This window comes from Stegostoma tigrinum, chromosome 10, assembly GCF_030684315.1.
Source record: "Stegostoma tigrinum isolate sSteTig4 chromosome 10, sSteTig4.hap1, whole genome shotgun sequence".
In the NCBI taxonomy this organism is placed as follows: domain Eukaryota; kingdom Metazoa; phylum Chordata; class Chondrichthyes; order Orectolobiformes; family Stegostomatidae; genus Stegostoma; species Stegostoma tigrinum.
The window spans coordinates 12,700,832-12,719,560 of record NC_081363.1 but is presented as its reverse complement, the minus strand read 5'-3'; the positions used below and the strand labels follow the sequence as shown (position 1 = coordinate 12,719,560).

At 44.0% G+C, this 18,729-nt stretch overlaps 1 protein-coding gene across 27 annotated transcripts in view; it reads left to right on the top strand.

Annotated features, from left to right (window-relative positions):
- Positions 1-16,033: 16,033 nt before the first annotated feature.
- The window catches only part of nrxn3a (neurexin 3a), a 2,036,587-nt gene continuing 2,033,891 nt past the window's right edge, over positions 16,034-18,729 (top strand). For all 27 annotated transcript variants that reach the window (XR_007248249.2, XR_009446221.1, XR_009446220.1 and 24 more), the window contains exon 1: positions 16,034-16,360. The gene's annotated coding sequence lies outside the window, so the exon portion shown is untranslated. The remainder of the gene's footprint in view (positions 16,361-18,729) is intronic.

Here is an 18,729-nt window from a genome sequence, read left to right as displayed (position 1 = left end):
TAGCTCTTTTGTTTTTTTTTCCACTCTAATTGATACTAACCTATGTACTTTTTCTGGCTTTTCAATGTTACTCAGCTTTTTCTTCCTCCTATTATGAACCTTGTTTTTCTCCCACATGAATTCCCTCTCAGGTTCCCATTCACTCGCCAATCTAGTTTACTAGCAAATCTCCCCATGAAGAAATCAGTCTTGGCCCCGTTAAGTTGTAACCTTTCCCCCTTGTACAGGTCTCACTTGCCCCAGAACCAGTTCCACTGCCTCAGAAATGTAAAGTGCTCTCTCTCGCACCATTTTTTGCAGCCATTTGCAGTATCCTGCTCTGTCTGTTCTTATTAGTAAATGGCACTGAGAGTAATCCTGAGACTGCAGCCTTTCAAGTCCTACTTTTCAATCTCTTTCCGAGCTCTCTAAGTCCTGCTTTCAGGATTTCATCCCTCTTTCTACCTACGTTGCTGGTACCAATACGGAAATGACTTCTGGCTGTTCATAGAGTTGTACAGCATGGAAACAGAGCCTTCAGTCCAAATGACCATGTTCCCAAATTAAACTAGTCCCACCTGCCTGCATTTGGCCCATATCCCTCCAAACCTTTCCTATTCATGCAGTTATCTAAATATCTTTTAAACGTTGTAATTCTACCTCTGTCACCACTTTGTCTGGCAGTTCATTCCACACATGAGCCACTCTCCTGTGTAATGCTCCCCCTTTAGAATATCTTATGGCTGCTCAAAGACTTGCTTCACTCTGGCTCGATGGACGCACCGAACCATCATGGAGTCATGTCCATGGCTTCAGAATCAGAGATATCACATTCCCTCCTACACTTGCTTTTTAACCCTTGTTCCTCCCTGCCAGAACAGCTGGGCCACATACAGGTCCACGGACTTAGCGCTAACTGCGCTCATCTGGAGCCATTACCTTCATCAGTATCCAAAATGGAAAGCCAGTTGGTGAGCAAGATGGGCTCAAGAGAGTCTTGATTAGCCTGCGTGGTCTTGCAAGATTGCCTGGGCACCTATTTCCTCTCTGTCTGCACTCTGTTCACCTGTTCCTTAATATACCTTCCACATACTTCTCAATTTTGAAGATATGACATGGTGACTCCAATCAACACTCAAATTGCAAATTCTGGATCTCAAACTTCTGCAGCCGAGGGCACTTCTTGCGTATGTAGTTATGTTGACCACATGAAGCATCCATTATTTCCCAAATACATACACATCCAACTGACCCATCATGCCTTTACTTTACACCTTATTTACCTTAAACTAAGGCTGGAACGTAGAATTACCCACTATCTACTCACCAATTAGACATTTTTTTTTCCCTGTGCCAAAAACAAATTATATTCCTGACATCATGTCTTGGATATTGCCGGTTGTATTTTTGTTTTATTTTTACTTTTTAATTGTGTTACTGAAATGAGAAAACAACTGGCTCAAACAAAAATTGTGGAAGGGATTGCTGTGAAAACAAAGCAAGTTTCCAGCACTTTTCAGAAGTTGGTTTTTACAACGTTCTTTGTTCGACATGTGGGGGAGGTTTAAGTGTAGATGAGCTGGCGCCAGGGGGTGTGTACAAAATGGGATTCAGTCAGCAACAAGTAGTTGACAGGTCTGTGTCGTGTAGACAAAGGAATTCTGCCTGGCAACAGCTAAGTGATTGGTTTGCATGCAGCTGAACAGCTTGTGTTTGTGAACAAAATGGGCAGAAGCTTTTCAAACATCCAAAGATGAAGGTGCTGTCTTTCTCCCTGCAGTTCAAAACTGCCCAAACAAGATCACCAAGATAATAAAATGTGAGGCTGGATGAACACAGCAGGCCAAGCAGCACCTCAGGAGCACAAAAGCTGACGTTTCGGGCCTAGACCCTTCATCAGAGAGAGGGATGGGGTGAGGGTTCTGGAATAAATAGGGAGAGAGGGGGAGGCGGAGCAAAGATGGAGAGTAAAGAAGATAGGTGGGGAGGTAGGGAGGGGATTGGTCAGTCCAGGGAAGACAGACAGGTCAAGGAGGTGGGATGAGGTTAGTAGGTAGATGGGGGTGCGGCTTGGGGTGGGAGGAAGGGATGGGTGGGAGGAAGAACAGGTTAGGGAGGCAGAGACAGGCTGGGCTGGTTGTGTGATGCAGTGGGTGGAGGGGAAGAGCTGGGCTGGTTGTGTGGTGCAGTGGAGGGAGGGGACGAACTGGGCTGGTTTAGGGATGCAGTAGGGGAAGGGGAGATTTTGAAACTGGTGAAGTCCACATTGATACCATTAGGCTGCAGGGTTCCCAGGCAGAATATGAGTTGCTGTTCCTGCAACTTTCGGGTGGCATCATTGTGGCAGTGCAGGAGGCCCATGATGGACATGTCATCGAAAGAATGGGAGGGGGAGTGGAAATGATTTGCAACTGGGAGGTGCAGTTGTTTGTTGCGAACTGAGCGGAGGTGTTCTGCAAAGCGGTCTCCAAGCCTCCGCTTGGTTTCCCCAATGTAGAGGAGGCCACACCGGGTACAGTGGATGCAGTATACCACATTGGCAGATGTGCAGGTGAACCTCTGCTTAATGTGGAATGTCATCTTGGGGCCTGGGATAGGGGTGAGGGAGGAGGTGTGGGGGCAAGTGTAGCATTTCCTGCGGTTGCAGGGGAAGGTGCCGGGTGTGGTGGGGTTGGAGGGCAGTGTGGAGCGAACAAGGGAGTCACGGAGAGAGTGGTCTCTCCGGAAAGCAGACAGGGGTGGGGATGGAAAAATGTCTTGGGTGGTGGGGTCGGATTGTAAATGGCGAAAGTGTCGGAGGATGATACGTTGTATCCGGAGGTTGGTAGGGTGGTGTGTGAGAAACAAGATCGCCAGTTTATTGCCTCACTAGTTTCTGTAAGCTGTGGTATTTAATCAATAAGACAGGAATCTTACAATTTTTATGAATGGTCACATGGTGTCTCTTGCAATGAAATTGGAAACATCTGGAGAAGAGGGTGATTGACAAATAGCAAATCCTGACAATCCATAAGGATCAGCCAAATGGGAGGACAGGGATAATTGAGCTGCCTTCCCAATTTTTCCTTCCACTTAAAACATTAATGTTTTCTGTGTGAGTGATAATGGGAACTGCAGATGATGGAGAATCCAAGATAATAAAGTGTGAAGCTGGATGAACACAGCAGGCCAAGCAGCATCTCAGGAGCACAAAAGCTGACGTTTCGGGCCGAGACCCTTCATCAGAGAGGGGGATGGGGAGAGGGTTCTGGAATAAATAGGGAGAGAGGGGAGGCGGACTGAAGATGGAGAGAAAAGAAGATAGGTGGAGAGGAGAGTATAGGTGAGGAGGTAGGGAGGGGGTAGGTCAGTCCAGGGAAGACGGACAGGTCAAGGAGGTGGGATGAGGTTAGTAGGTAGGAAATGGAGGTGCGGCTTGGGGTGGGAGGAAGGGTTGGGTGAGAGAAAGAACAGGTTAGGGAGGCAGAGACAGGCTGGACTGGTTTTAGGATGCAGTGGGGGGAGGTGAAGAGCTGGGGTGGTTGTGTGGTGCAGTGGGGGGAGGGGACGAACTGGGCTGGTTTTGGGATGCGGTGGGGGAAGGGGAGATTTTGAAGCTGGTGAAGTCCACATTGATACCATTGGGCTGCAGGGTTCCCAAGCGGAATACGAGTTGCTGTTCCTGCAACCTTCGGGTGGCATCATTGTGGCACTGCAGGAGGCCCATGATGGACATGTCATCTAAAGAATGGGAGGGGGAGTTGAAATGGTTTGCGACTGGGAGGTGCAGTTGTTTATTGCGAACCGAGCGGAGGTGTTCTACAAAGTGGTCCCCAAGCCTCCGCTTGGTTTCCCCAATGTAGAGGAAGGCACACCAGGTACAATGGATACAGTATACCACATTGGCAGATGTGCAGGTGAACCTTTGCTTAATATGGAAAGTCATCTTGGGGCATGGGATGGGGGTGAGGCAGGAGGTGTTGGGGCAAGTGTAGCATTTCCTGTGGTTGCAGGGGAAGGTGTCAGGTGTGGTGGGGTTGGAGGGCAGTGTGGAGCGAACAAGGGAATCACGGAGAGAGTGGTCTCTCCGGAAAGCAGACAAGGGTGGGGATGGAAAAATGTCTTGTGTGGTGGGGTCGGATTGTAGATAGCGGAAGTGTCGGAGGATGATGCGTTTTCTGTGTGTCTGTCTATGGCATTCAGCATGTGTGCGCAGATGGGGATCTTCATCTGGAGTTGTGTGTCAATGGTTCATAATTGTCTATTTATAATAATCAGTCATTTTTGTTAGGTGCAGCAACCTGGTCTATGCTTTCTGTCGATGTGGGTCTACAAGACAGGGCAATTAGGAAATTTGATCAAGTCTTTAACTTGCATGACAACTCTGTGGATAGCAGAGCTTAATTTCCTGTGAGATGTGACACTGTTCCCTGTGTACCAGTCACATTTTATGCCCTGCTCAGCACCTGCTCCTTCCCACTATTTTGGAATTAATGAGTTTATTATTTATATTATTAATTATCTTCTTAATTATTTTTAAATTAATGCCTCTCCTCACCACCACTAAATGTACAATATTTACACCTTTGTAACACAATAAACATGACTACTCAAAAACAAAATAGTCAATACACCAAATTACTTCCATGTTCTGTCCGGCAATTTATGTTAAAATAATCTCAAACAAAAAAGTACATGTAAATATGAATCTTTAAATGGAGATACCATAGGAAATCTGTGATGAGATTCACCTTCTTAGGAAGTGCTTCAGAGTAGTAGATAACTCAATTCCACTGGAGTTCAATGGATTCTGATCTGGCTACTAAGTCCAAATTACAATCTGCAAACTCTATCACATTTGAGGTTAATAGTCCTCAGAGATCAGGTTGATGGACTGTTTGGAGGCTCGTTTGCTTTCACTGATTGCATAGCTATGATTTTACTTCTGTATGTTCCTGAAGACATCTTTCAATGCGTTCAGTGTCTTCCCAAAATAAAAACTGAAAGAACTGCGAATACTGTAAATCAGAAACAAAAACAGAAATTGCTGGAAAAGCTTGACAGATCTGGTAGCATCTGTACAGAGAAATCAGTGTTAAGGGTCGAGTGGCCCTTCTTCAGAACTGAATGTAGCAAGGAAATTGTTGGTTTATCTGCAGAAGGTAGAATGGGGTTTGGAGGGAAGGGATCGGGAATAAACGATGGGTGGGGGTAGAACCGAAAGGGATCTGGCTGGGATAATGAATGGCTGTAAATGGGAACTATTATTGGCTAACAATAGGTTGTGTGTAATTGCAGACAATGTGATGACAAACGTTCTGAGAAAGGGTCACCGGACATGAAATGTTAACTCTGATTTCTTTTCACGGACGCTGCCAGACCTGCTCAGCTTTCTCAGCAATGTCTGTTTTTGTATGTGATTACGAGCCTGGTGTGTTGGGGTTACGGTAAGGACATGGGATAGCTTAAGCCCTAAAGTCGTTGAACTTATTATTGAGTTCAGGAGGCTGTAGGGTGCCCATGCGGAAAACTTACACGTTTTACACAACCACCTCACTTTCCTCACTTTCACAGACCAGGTAATGATTAACCTGTTCAGGGAGGTTTGAGGACACCCTTAAAGTGTTTTGTGGTACTCCTGGAATTCTCCTGTCACGATTGAGTTCCATCTAGGTCAGTTGCTTTGGGAGTCTGGTGTCAAGCAGGAAAGAAGATGTGAGGATTATCGGATCCGCCATGATCTGACTGAATGGCAATGCAGGCTTGAGAAGCCAAATGGCCATCTCCTGTTCCTATTTCTGACGGTCTCATGATCTTCAGATGTGTCCAGCCCATGGGAACTACTTCTGAATAATCAAACACTCTCATGATCCCAACACTGCAAAAAGACCACCATCATCCCGGTGCTAAAGAAAAATCACGCAGCATACTTCAATGACTACAACCCGGTGGCTCTGATTTTCATAATTATGAAGACCTTCGAGAGGTTAGTCATGGCTCACATCAACACAGGCCTACTAAAGTGCTTTGATCCTTCGTAATTCACTTATCAGCACAAAAGGTCTATGGCAGACACCATCTCCCTGGCCCTACACTCATTCCTGGAACATCTGGATAATGAGGAAACCTACGTTTGGTTCCAATTTGTTGACTATAGTTTGGCCTTCAACACCATAATTCCAAATGAACTCATCTCTAAACTTCGAGACCTAGGTCTCAGCTCTCTGCTCTGTAGTTCTATCCCCAATTTCCTGACCCACAGACCACAGTTCAGTAAGAATACGTCTCAACACCCCTTCCACCATAATCCTCAAAACCGGTGTCCCGCAAGGCTGTCTATTCCTACTGTACTCCTTTTAAATTGTGCAGCCAAATTCCATCCCAATTCCATTTACAAGTTTGTCAACAACACCACCATTGTAGGTCAGATCTCAAATAATGAGACTGAATAGGGGAAAGAGATTGGTGCTTAGCAGCATGGTGTAAAGACAACAATCTCTTCATCAACATCAGCAAAACAAAGAAGCTGATCATTGACTTCAGGAAGCAGGGTGGACGGCACACCCCTGTCTGCATCAATGGTGCTGAGGTGAAGATGGTTGAGAGCATCCTGGGAGTGACAATTGTCAACAATCTGTCCTGACCCACCCACATTGATGCGACAGTCAAGAAAACACAACAATGACAACTTCCTCAGGAGGCTAGGAAAATTCAGCATGTTCATAAAGACTCATCCATTTTTACAGATGCAGATGCATCATAGTGTGGTATGGCAAATGCTCTTCCCAAAATCAAATGAAACTACAGAGTTGTGAATGCAGCCCAGTCCGTCATACAAATCGTTAATACTTTGCTTTGCCTTGGGAAAGCAACCAACACAGTCAAAGACCCCTTCCACCGCGGTTATAATCTCTTTCACCTTCTTTCATCGAGCAGAAGATATTAAAATTTGAATACACATACCACGAGATTCTTCCCCACTGTTATCAGACTTTTGAATGCATCTCTTATGTGTTAATTTTTTTCTTTCTCTCTGCACCTTTTCTGTGGCAGTAGCACTGTATTCTGCACTGTGTTCTGTTATCCCGATGTTCTTTTTACCTGTATAGCAAGCAAGACAACAATTTCCACTCTGTCTTGGTACATGTGACAACAATAAATCAAACTCATACTTTCGGACACATCAGATTTCAGAAAAAAAATTCGTCTGATAGATCATATGTTTAAATTTTACATTCGGTTACTGTGATGATTAATTACTGAAACATGTCCACAAGTCGCTGCAGATGCTCTTAACAACAGAATATAAATTTATACCATGAAGGGAAGAAAGCAACATATGACAGAAGGATCTTAGTGGAGATAGCAAAACAAAATTTCAACCTGGTCCTCAACTCTATCCCTTTACAAAATATTACAGAGAAATTTCATTCTAAACTCAAGTCTTTTAAGTTTTTACTGAATTGATTTCTCCAACTTCTGTTTCCTTGGTTGTGAAGACAATTTTGCGAGTATATCAATATGACCATTTCATAATTCTAAACCTTTTCAGTTCTAATACTTGTAGAGTTCTATTCAAACTCTCCTCACTGGTTATCTCCACAAAAGTAAAACATTTCAGCTAGGGTGATGAGTTATTCTGAAGAGAACTTGATTCTCCTAATTTGACGTACTTTTCTCTCTTCTGAACAGAACTCCTGGTTCTTTTGAACTAAGACCTTGAACCCTCTGAAGTCAAAACTAAATTAATGGATTCCTGGTAAGTTACAAACTCAGCAATTCCAAATGCAAACTCGACTACAGGGGTTCTCACAGGCACTTAATTGAAGCCACGTGCTTTCTTGCAATTGATGTATTGCAATCACTGTTCTGAGATAGATCTGATTTGTTTGTTAATAAAATGACCTTCTCAGAATTGACCCAACTCCATTTGCCTCTATTTTAAATCCAAATCTTAAAATTTAACATGAATTATATACTTTTCATCAGCAAGTTGCATCAACTTGCACATGGCAGTTCGGAGAGGATATTGCTGTTGGTCTCCTTTCTTGTGAGTAGATTTAGTCAATATTGCAAATGCACATCTGTGATACTTCTTCAGAACATGGAGGTGCCCCTTCTAGGTCATCTGTATCTTTGTTGCATAAAGGGGCATGGGGCTCACTTGGTCTTAAAATATTCTTGTCTTCAATTTGAAGCTGCTACATTGGAGGTGATGATGAATTTTGTAGTCTGTGTCCACCTTTGTTCAAAGAATGCTCCCAAGTCAGTTCATATTTTCCAGGATTTGGCATTGATCTACTAGGGAAGATGTTGTGCTGTGGGAACAGTTTGGAAGAGCACCTGTGTTTTTACTCAAGGCCTATTTTCTTATTGGTTTCAGCAAAGAAGTCGACAATGATCTGGAGATAACAAAGTGCGGAGCTGGATGAACACAGAAGGCCAAGCAGCATCTTAGGAGCACAAAAGCTGATGTTTCGAGCTTAGACGCTTCATCAGAAAATGGAAATGGGGAGAAGTTTCTGAAATAATTAGGGAGAGAGGGGGAGGCGGATTGAAGGTGGATAGATGAGAAGATAGGTGAAGAGGAGACAGACAAGTTAAAGGGGCGGGGTGGAGCCTGTAGAGGTGAGTATAGGTGGGGAGGTAGGGAGGGGATAGGTCAGCCTGGGGAGGACAGACAGGTCAAGACAGCGGAATGAGGTTGGGAGGTAGGGAATGGAAGTGCGGCTTGAGGTGGGAGGAGGGGATAGGTGAGAGGAAGAACAATTTAGGGAGGCGGGGACGAGCTGGGCTGGTTTTGGGATGCAGTGGGGGGAGGGCAGATTTTGAAGCTTGTGAAATCCATATTGATACCATTGGGCTGCAGGGTTCCCAAGCAGAATATGAGTTGCTGTTCCTGTAACCTTCGGGTGGCATCATTGTGGCATTGCAGGAGGCCCAGGATGGACATGTCGTTTAAGGAAGGGGAGGGGGAGTTGAAATGGTTCACGACCGGGATGTGCAGTTGTTTATTGCGAGCCAAGTGTAGGTGTTCTGCAAAGCGGGCCCCAAGCCTCTGCTTAGTTTCCCCAATGTAGAGGAAGACACAACAGGTACAGCGGATGCAATATACCACATTGGCAGATGTGCAGGTGAACATCTGCTTGATGTGGAAAATGATCTGGAGCTCAGTTTCTGAGTGAAGGTACAGACCAATGTCATCTGCAAACTAAATTCAGTCACTGACTGAAGTTTGATAATTCGTAATGCTCGAACCTTCATAATGCTCCCTTAGCCATTCAGCGTTGTATTGTATACTAGCAGGGTGCTTTGGATCTAATTGAATGGCAAAATAGGCTTGAATAACTGAATGGCTTATTCCCACTCGTGTTTATATTGCTGAAGTGGCCCAGGAAATTAAAGTGCATCTTTGAGCATTACTGTCATGCAGCTATATCATTAATATTTTGAAGTAAAAATTTCCCTCATGACATGAATATTAGCTGGAGTGGTTTGACTTTTTAAGATATTGCCTGGAATGGTTGCTAATATCCTGTGTTCTTACTCATTGTAAACCATTGTGATTTTAAAGGTGTGCGTGAATTACAAACCTACTGCATTCTTTCTACGGTGAGACCTTTTTTGAAGATTGATGTAAGTCAAACGAAAATGTTTAAGAAATCTGCCAGAGTGTGAAAAGCATTTCAAATAGCAATAGAGGGATTTTGGGTAGATATTTTCATCTACCTCTTTGAGTATATCCTCTTGGACAGGGGTTTTGAACTGAGAGGCAGGCACTCTACCACAGTGCCATTGAAAATGTAGCCAAAGTTAAATTGTGTCTTGTGTAAACTCAATGTAATTTGATGTTACTGAACTGTTGTCACTGCACTTTGCAGTAATTATGAGTTAGCTGTGCTAATTGTATCTATTGTGTTTAAGTACACACACAAGTGGTGCATATTGACCGCTTGCCCACTTGACCACATGAAAAGTGACACTTACTGATGCAAGGTTAGGGTCAGGGATACATACCTGTAAGGTTGCACTCTTGTGAAGAGCTCTATTCCAGTTCAAGACTGGCTCTGGTTTCTTCCTTTACCAATTATCTTTCAGGAATAATACAAGATGGCTCGATCTAATTTCTGAATTACAATTCCACTTTGCATTAATGCATACCAAAAATCACTTTGCAACAATACAGCTTTAATGGTCAACTTGCACTACAGATTGTAGTGAATGTTCATAATGCTCCCTTCGCCATTCAGCATTGTATTGTATACTTGCAGGGTGCTTTAGATCTAACTGAAGGGCAGAATAGGCTTGAATAACTGAATGGCTTATTCCCACTCATGTTTATATGGCTGAAGTGGCCCAGTAAATTAAAGTATATCTTTGAGCATTACTGTCATGCAGCTATATCATTGATATTTTGAAGCAAAAATTTCCCTCATGACATGAAAATTAACTGTTTAGATACATTGCCAACACAGACTGAGGTGAGTACTGCTGAGGAATTCAAATTAAAACCTGAGGGATTGGATAATGATCTTTCTCTTCTCTGGAAATAAAATAAAGATGTATTGTAACAGTACAGACAACCATATAATTGTTTTCCAATATTTGTTACACTCTTGCGGCATTGTTCATAAATTTTCAAAACAAAAAAAAACTGAAAATAATGCCTGAGAGAACAAGGTGTAGAGCTGGATGAACACAGCAAGCCAAGCAGCATCAGAGGAGCAGGAAAGCTGACGTTTCAGATCTAGACCCTTCTTCCTTCTGTAAATGTGTACCTTGTTATTTCTGACTCTCATTTTTTAGGTCCTTCTCCCCAGATTTTCTGCTTATTCCACCCTCCCCTCACCATCTCATCCATTTCCTTTTTTTGAACTTCACAAACTTTTTATATCATCCTTGGCCAATAGTTGCTTCTCAGTCACAGAAATAGATACAAAACCAGAAACTTCTGGAAAACTGCAGCAGGTCTGGTTAATGTAATTCTGAAGGAGGATTAACGGATCCAAAATATTACCTCTGCTTTCTTTCCACATATACTGATTCTGATTTCCAGCATCCACAGTTCTTTGATTTCTTTTTTTTTGTTCACTGAATTAGATTATCTGGTTAATATCACATTGCTAATCATCGACCATAAACGTGGTGAATGGTCCAGTGACCCTTCTTCAGAACTAGATTAGCCAGACCTGCTGGGTTTTTCCCGTAATTTCAGATTTTGTACCTATTTTGGTAATGTTGACTGAGAAACAAATATTGGCCAGGGATGATCGGAATAGATATCTCGTCAATATCACGTTGCTGTTTGTGACATTTCATTGTTAGTAAACTTGCTGCCTGGGTTCCCACCTTACAATAATGACTACATTTCAAAAGGACCAAATTGGCTATAAAATGTATTGAAAGATCCTGGGTTTGTGAAATGCACAATCTAAAGGCAAGGTTTACTTTCTATTTATTCTCTCAGGATGTAGTTCAGTCAATTCTTGTATATTTCTCACCCTGAATGCCTTTCTGGATATTTCTTTATGCATTTATTGAATCTCTCAAATTCACCATGTTTAATGAGGTGGGCACAAATGCTGTGTAGGAAGACGCTGTCTGTTTGCTGCTACACTTTTGAATAGAGTAACTCATCCCCAAGTAGGAGAGGGACCCTCAGACAGCTGGAGACGAGACCCCAGGCTGAGGGAGAGTGGTACAGCCTTTGCTGAAATGTACCTGAATCTCAAACCATTGGAGCCACAGCCTTGACTTGGCTATAGGGGAAAATTACTGCAGATGCTGGAATCTGGACAGAAAACAAAAAATGCTGGTGATCACAATGGGTCAGACAGCATGCGTGGGAAGAAGGTAAACTAATGTTTCAAGTCCAGATGACTCTTCATTAGTTTTGGACTATGTTCAGCATGGACTGTTTGGACGAGAGGGTCTGTTTCTGTGCTGTGTGACTCTGTGACTCTCAGGTGATTTGGCCCTACATATCTGCACTGGCTCTCCAAATGAGGCCATCCTCTCACCCTTTCTTCATCGGTCTGCACCTTGCTCCTGTTTAAATAACCTCTAATGCCCCCTTGAATCCTTCCATTAAATGTGCTTCCACCATACTGCCGGGCATTGCATTCCAGACCTGAACCACTCACGGCGTGAAAAAGACTTTGCAAACCACTTTAAATGTGCACTCTCTCTCATTCTTGATCCTTTTTATGAGCAGGGCACATGGACGTACTAGAATGCACATCCTGTGTGATGTTTGATAAAGCTAATTGAAACCAACTTTGTCCTTTGGTTGGCAGGAGTTGGTGGCGGGGGGGAATGTTTCGGTTGGGTGGGTGGTGTGGGAGTCCAGCATAAGGGACATAACCATAACATCAAAGTTAGGCTTTTCTTTGGCGATGGTAAGAAACATTTCTTGAGGTAAAACAGCAAATAAAATTTGGAGATAATAAAATGTGAGGCTGGATGAACACAGCAGGCCAAGCAGCATCTCAGGAGCCTGAGATGCTGCTTGGCCTGCTGTGTTCATCCAGCCTCACATTTTATTATCTTGGAATTCTCCAGCATCTGCAGTTCCCATTATCTCTGATAGAATTTGGAAGTCAGATGCCTTGCCAAAAGCTGTTTCTGGTGAAAGTTTACACAACTGAAGATGGCAGATTTTTGCAAGTTGTGGTTATTCAGACTTAGGGAACAAAGTTGGACAAACGACATTATCGACAGGATCAGCCAACATCTAACTGAACAAGTCAGAGGGGCTGAATGCTCTCCTCCAGTTCAATATTGCAATGTTTCTTGAATTGTCAAGAAAATGAAGCTGAAGATGTTTCTGTCTGTTTTCCATGTTTTAGATGGCAAGGAACTGCTAAGTCATTATGGAAGGAGATTTTATCAGTTACTCATTCTTTTTTTAACATTATTGGCAGACAACTAACTAACATACCAGAAAATGAATTGAATCAATAGTACAATAAAAAATAAAGAACTGCGGATCCTGGAAATCTGAAAAAAGTCAAAATTGCTGGTGGAACTCAGCAGGTCTGGCAGCACCTGTGGAGATAAATCAGAGTTAACATTTCAGGCCCAGTGATCCTTCTTCAGATGGATAAAGGTATCCATCTATCATTCACAAGGACAGTTATTGGTTCAGCCAACGTCATTTGCGTCTTTCTGACTTGATCATCACTAGCCAATTAAATTTAAATGGAAAGATGAAATTTCCTGCTTCCAAAGTATCACTTTCAGCTGCAACAATTGCAACTTTCAAGTTTGAGATTGATGGATTCAGTCAGGGTTAGTATATCAAAGGACAAGCTCTATTTCAGAGTTACGAAGTCCATCCCTCTCTCTGGTCACACTCTGAGGTTGAACCAGACAGTCCTTAACCTTGATACTTGAGCACAAATAAAGGTTCCCATCTCATTATTTCCAAAACCCGGCGGACCTACTTCTACTCCTATAACATTGTCTCATCTGGATTTCTTCCTCAGTCCATCTGTTACTGGAATCCTCACTCATCAACAACCTGTTGCCTATGGAGTCAATGATTCTAATTCTCACCTGGCCAACCTTCCATCTTCCATCTTCTGTAAACTTCAGTTCATGCAAAACTTTGTTCTCCATAATCTAGAGTGGTCCAAGTTTCAACTAGTTTTCACTCTTGTAGCCTGTGATGACTCTCAATCTGGAAAAGCATTGGTTTAAAACTGTCAACTTTGTTTTCAAATTCATCCACGACCTTATTTAATTTGTAACCTCCTCCATTTAACTATCCTTTGCATTCTCTGTTCTCTTCCAAGTCTGGTCCTTCATGTCACTCCATTTAGCATCATTCCCTACCTACCACTCAGCTCTGGAGTTCTCTCCTTAAATCTCTCTCATCCTCTTTAAGATGCACCTCAAGATTTCCTTCTTTCCTCAGGGTTGACCTGATATCTGGAGGTAAAGTGCATCAGGGACATCATATTATGTTCAAGGGCTATATAATTAAAAAAAAATTGGCTGACATGAGAGATAATAGGAACTGCAGATGCTGGAGAATCCGAGATAACAAGGTGTAGAGCTGGATGAACACAGCAGGCCAAGCAGCATTTTAGGACCAGGAAAGCTGACACTTCGGGCCTAGACCCTGAAGGATCTAAGCCCAAAATGTCAGCTTTCCTGCTCCTAAGATGTTGCTTGGCGTGCTGTGCTCATCCAGCCCTACATATAGTTGGTTGATGTGCTACAGATTAGGTAAAGGCAGTGTTCATCCATTATGTTCTGCATGTGTTTGAAACCCATTCCTGTTAGATTATGAAATGTCAAATATATTGCCTCTTTGTATTTGGATATATTTTTTCTAAACTAGCTCTGGATCCCTGGTCTTGTCAATATCACTTTGGGAATTCTGGAATTGTTTGTGTGGGTGCAAATTTGTGTTTAGATTGATTGACTTTTGTTCACCAAAAGTACTTGAGAATATGGGGCATTTGCAATTAGTTCACAAAGGGACCATGAATCAGGCTATCCATGTTAAATTGCCTCACCCCTATTCAGAAAGTAATGTTGCAATGTTTTCATTGTTAGAGAATTTGTGCACAGGACCAATGAAGCATTAATGCAGTCAAGTCGGGCCTTGGTGAGACCACACCTGGAGTATCACCTTTACCTAAGAAAAGGCATATAATTACACAGAGATTGCACTCAGTGTTCACGAGGCCAATTCCTGGAATGGAAGGTTTGTCTTTGAGAGGATGTTGGGTTGACTTGGCCTGTATTCACGAGAGTTTAGAAGGTTTTTTTTACTTGTTTATGACTGAACTAGCATTTATGTGGGTTTGGAGTCACATACTAGACCAGGTAAGGAAGAGATTTCAACAAAGTTGCTGGAACTTCCGAGGAAGGGTCACTGGACCCGATAACTGCTTTTTCCTTCACAAATGCTGCCAGGCCTGCTGAACTTTGCCAGCAACTTCGTCCTTGCTCCTCATTTACAACATCCACAGTTCTTTCAGTTTTTATTAGGATGAGATTCCTTCCCTAAAGGGCATTAGTGAACTAGCTGGGTTTTTCCAACAGAAGCTTAAGGTCATTAGACCCTTAATTCCAGATTTTTATTGAATTCAAATTCTACCATCTGCCGAGGCAGGATTCAAACCAACATCCGAAGAGCATTACCTGGGACTCTGGAATAAAAGTCTGGCAATAGTACTACTAGCCATCACTTCCCTATGAGAGGGAATCACATGGGAATGTATAATATTCTGATCGAATTGGACAGTCTCCACGTAGGGATTATACTTCCTTTGTCTGTGGCTTCAGGGAGGGTCCTGGTCTCAGGAATATGAGGTCGTCCAGGTAAGACTGAGATGTGGAGAAATGGCTTCACTCACAGTGTAGTGATGCCGTGGAATTCTCTACCACAGAAAGCTGTGAAAGCCAAGTCACTGAATATATTTTAACAAAAAGACAGATTCTGGACAGTTAAAGTTGTCAAGAGATAAGAGGGGGTCGGTGTGAAGAGTGGCAGAACAGCACTGAGACATGTCAGATGGTGCAAACAGACCAACGGGCCTCATGACCTGCTCCTGCTTCTGTTCCCATGGAGCCAATCTCAATTTAAGGTGGGTACACTGAGTTGCGGGAACGTTCAACTATGATGTGACTGAAGGGCCCAGCAAACTTGAGGGGCTGTACGACTTCACTCCCTACCTTCCAAACTTCCTGAGTGAACGGGCACCACACACAGCATTCAATTTCATCTCTTGATTCTTTGAGCCCCAATTCAAGTTATTCGCTGGGTCCACAATGAAATGTCCGGATCTCCCAGGTAATGAATGAACTGTGTCGCCCCCGCCCACTCCATCCTTTAACTGTACATTTCCACACCGCTGCCTGGCTGATAACGACCGGTTGAAGTCTGTCTGCCTGTGTGTGTGTCTGTGTGTGTGTGTGTGTGTGTGTGTGTGTGGAGAGCATCAGAATGCAAAAGGCCGTTTCCTTTTTAAATGCTGATACCGGTGGTGTGCAGGGCGGGGTTTAGACGCTGTGTGCAGATGCCAAATCGTGGCTTGCCCTGACGAGGGCTGCCATAAGCCGGAGTACCAGAGCGAAGGCAGGGAGAGCGAATCGTGACGTGAGGAATCTGCAGCAGAAAGAAGACGGGAAACACGGAAAAAGAGAAAGCCGGGCTGGCGTGATTTTCTTTTCCCTCTTCCCCATCTCTCTGTCTCTCTCTCTGTGTATAGCTGAACTGTCAGCATCTCCCCCCAAAAAAGAACCCACTGGGACATCTCCAGGCGTTGAACCCCACTCAGAATCGATCTCGCCATCGGAAAGGATTTAACGGAGGAAATTGCATTGGACTTGAACATCTTGTTCATGTGTGCGTGTGTGAGGGTCTGTCCGGGACAAGTCCTGCAAGGTACGATTTTGGGATAGAGAAAAATGAAATTGTCCCTCCTTGTACTTAACCAGCGGTTTGTTTCACTGGCGTATTTTCGTGTGTGTGATGATAGGAATAGGGTGCCAGTTTTAAATTCCAGCCTGCGATTAAAGTGGACAATCGAGTACCTCTTGGGGGTGGGGGTGAAATTGGAGTGACTTGAAATATGGGGCAGCCCTGACTTAAAAGTCGTGATTTTTTTTGCCCCCACCCCAACAAACAAAAGCAGAGAGAGTATAAATTAGCAGGTGAAAGCTGGAAGTCTGCGATTTAGACCATTACCTTAAATTGTCAGCAGGTCAGGCAGCGTTTGTGGAGGAAGGGAGGTTATTGCTGTGTTTTGTTTTGTTTGTTGAAGTGTGGACAGGCAGAGTTTGATAAGTAATAATGTTTGCTCTCGACATTCTTAGCCCCTCCTGGTGAAAATTGATCCTTGACGCTGAAACGGAAGGTCGGCGTGGATCCCAGCAAACATATCGATTGCAAAATCCAGTCACTTTGACTAGCCGGGCAGGTGATCTATCTTTCAAGTTTAAAACGCAGAGCTCGCAGCATTCTTGCGATTTATTGAGGGGTTGTGCAGGAGAAATTCAGAAAGAGGCGGCAAGTGAGTTGACTTCAAGAATATACACGGGACGTAGACTTGGGAGCTGGAGTAGGCGATGGATGAGCAAGAAATGCTGGAAAGCTGATGCTAGAACAGGATTGTTTCTGGGCTTTTCTTAAAGATAGTGATGCTTGATGCTGGAGTTGGGGGGTGGTGGGAAGCAGGCGGTTGGCTGTAGGGAATAGAAGCGGTGCGGGCAGTGTAGGCCGAATGGTGTCTGTGTATGCCGTAACAATTCAGTGATTGTGTGTCTGAACCGTATGTCTCTGTTTCTCTCACCCACACCCGTTTTGGCTTCTTTATTCATTGAGAAAACCCAGTATACCGCACTGTTAGCCACTGGGCGACCAGACCTGGCTATGATTGCGCTTAAACCGTAAACAAATCATCTTGTCTAAGAGAAAACGGCGTGCCATAGTAAAACGTGATGGTGTGGGGGCGATAACTGCATTAACTTGAACTCTTTCCCCCCGGGGGTCGTGGGTATAGAGAGGACGGGGTTACGTGGGGGGGGGGGGGGGTTCACATTTTGCCCTTGATGACAGTCAGCAGAGGTCAAGCTAACTTTATCGTGGATGCCTCGCTGGCTCTTTCTCACTTCTTACATTTTAAAAATGCTGCCTGCACGCTTTAAAGTTGCTCCTCGTTCTGCCGTACAAGTGTGCGGAAATTAAAACTGCAACGTTTTCCGCGGACCCCGTCTAATCCCTCTATTTATTTTGCCCTACCTTCAATAATTGTGTGCGAGAATGTGTTTTACTTCTGTCTCGCATCACATCTGGAGCTTGAGCCTTTTATTTGCAAAAATCGCAGCTGGAAATTGAACGAGGTTCTGAAATGTTCACACAGTGAAAGCTTAAAGTGAACAGTTACAGCCATATCCAAAGAGATGGAGACAGACAGATGGACAGAGAATATTGTGCGGACATTACAGCAAGTGAGACAAAGCATAACGAATGCAAACCGAGGAGGAATGTTTGATTGTGTGTGTGCCCAATTAAAGCCGTTTTAGGCGAAAAGCGAGACCTTTTCTCCATTGTAGAAATCCTTCCTCTCAATAACATGGGAGTCTTACCAGATCGTCGGGGCTTCTCTCTCATTAAACACAGAGAGAAGTGGAGAGGGAGAGACCGAATTGCTGGTGCTTTACTCTGGGCGCTAACCTCAGGCAAAAGGGAGAGATGCTGAGGAGGAGAGTCCTTCATGGTAATCTCAGCCCGGTGCAGCAATTGAACGCATGCCGTTGGCCTCACTCTGCATTGCCCACCCATACGATGGGAAGGGAGCTCACAGGATGAGTGCGAGATTCCCGGGATAGATCCCCTCCGTCAGCCGGGGAGGTACCGCTTTCCCCGTTAATCTCTTCCAAACGGCCTCTTCCCGCTGCACACAGGGTCTCGTTGTTGCTGAGCTCCACGCCTGGGAGCTCGTGTCCTCTCGCTGCTGTTCGTTTTCCTCCAACCCAACAATTTCTCAAATTCAGAGATGCCACGACACACATCGGGAGCAGTAGAACTTAAACCTGCGCCCCCGGGCTGAAGAGGGAGGGACCTTGGACCACAACTGCACCCTCTGTTGTTCTCTATATGCATTTCTGAATTGTCCTCGTGCAGCACAGAGTTTAATGAAAAGTTTGTACGCTTTTTCTTAAAATATGTATGTATGGGGCCGGTATTGGCTGTACTAGAAATGGTGCAGGGGGTTCTGAAGGATTAAAATGCATCGTTTGGGGCTATTTTTG